The sequence below is a fragment of the Pseudophryne corroboree genome, chromosome 10, assembly GCF_028390025.1.
Source record: "Pseudophryne corroboree isolate aPseCor3 chromosome 10, aPseCor3.hap2, whole genome shotgun sequence".
NCBI classification, from domain to species: Eukaryota; Metazoa; Chordata; class Amphibia; order Anura; family Myobatrachidae; genus Pseudophryne; species Pseudophryne corroboree.
The window spans coordinates 100,818,548-100,819,936 of record NC_086453.1 but is presented as its reverse complement, the minus strand read 5'-3'; the positions used below and the strand labels follow the sequence as shown (position 1 = coordinate 100,819,936).

Genomic DNA, 1,389 nt, shown 5'->3' with positions numbered 1-1,389 from the left:
ATTATTAATATTCAATCCTCCTTTTTCATATCTTCAATATCAGTAAAAATTCTTTTATGATTATGGGATCCTTATTTTAGAAACTTGATTATATAAAGAAACTTTAAGATACCTGTGTAATTCCACACTTAATTTTCTACAAGTCCAGGTAACCCACCTCTCCCATCCACTGCCCATTAAATTTATGGTGCGGTGGATAACAAGGGGCGGGCCCTGTACTTAATTGTTTCCTATACCTCACTTATTCAGTACTTATTTATCCAAAATGCCAGTCATATGAATTTCGGTTATACAACAATTACAGACAGACTGTGCATCTCAATGGATAGCAAAAGTACTCTTTTGGTATGTGCCAATAACCATACACTCTCTCATTCACAATCTATGTGATATTACTGCCATATCTCTCTGGTTACGCCCAACCTCGCCTGATCTTGGAAGCTAAGCAGTGAGGAGCCTGAATAGTACCTAGATGGGAGACTACTAGGGAATCTCAGGTGCAGTAATAGATATCTGTATCCTTATGTGAAAAGCAGAGGTGTTGGAGCAACCTTTGACCCTACTGATTTTCATACCTTTTTTCCTCTCTTAAATTGTCTGATCTCAGACTAGTCAAATCTATCACCTACCTGTTAATATTCTTAGATTGCTATCCGTTTAAGCAAAATCGAAGTGTCGGAGTATTTATACATCTTGCATCTATTATTCTACACATTGATCAGAAACCCACAATTAGCAGTTCACCTCACGTAAGGATACCAGGATACATTCATCACAATTGGCATTGGTCAATGGACCCATATTTCTAATTTATCCAAAAAATTATTGCCATATCAAATGCCTTTGTGACCTATATTTGAAATTTTTCTCCCTTTATGTAGAAAATAATCTTTTATATTTTCATCTAAGGTGTCACTGTCACCTCATCTGTTACATTAATTGAGAATGTTTCATTCTTATTTGTAATTTTTTAATTCGTCAGAATCTACTCTCAGATTCCTATGATATAATTGAGAATGTTTCATTCTTATTTGTAATTTTTTAATTCGTCAGAATCTACTCTCAGATTCCTATGATAAAAGTAGAGAGAGGTTCAGATTCTTATTGTCCTCCTCTCTTAGGACTATATATATATATATATGTGTGTCTGTCAATGTGTTACTTTCTTATCCTATTCTAATTAAAAGTTAAGTTTTATTTAAGCGTGCCCCAACACAGAGTCTTTCTTTCCTTCTTCAAACATTATCTGACAGGGTATCAGACCACGCTGCATCAGCACTACACATCCATGCTGAAGCCATTGCAGGTCTCAGTATAGTACCTGAGTGTGTATATACAGACTTCAGGATAGCCTCCTGCTTTCTATCAGCAGGCTCCTTCAAGGCGGCC

At 35.9% G+C, this 1,389-nt stretch overlaps 1 pseudogene; it reads left to right on the top strand.

Annotated features, from left to right (window-relative positions):
* The first annotated feature begins 390 nt into the window (after positions 1 to 390).
* Positions 391 to 509, top strand: LOC134968058 (5S ribosomal RNA; annotated as a pseudogene).
* Positions 510 to 1,389: the final 880 nt, after the last annotated feature.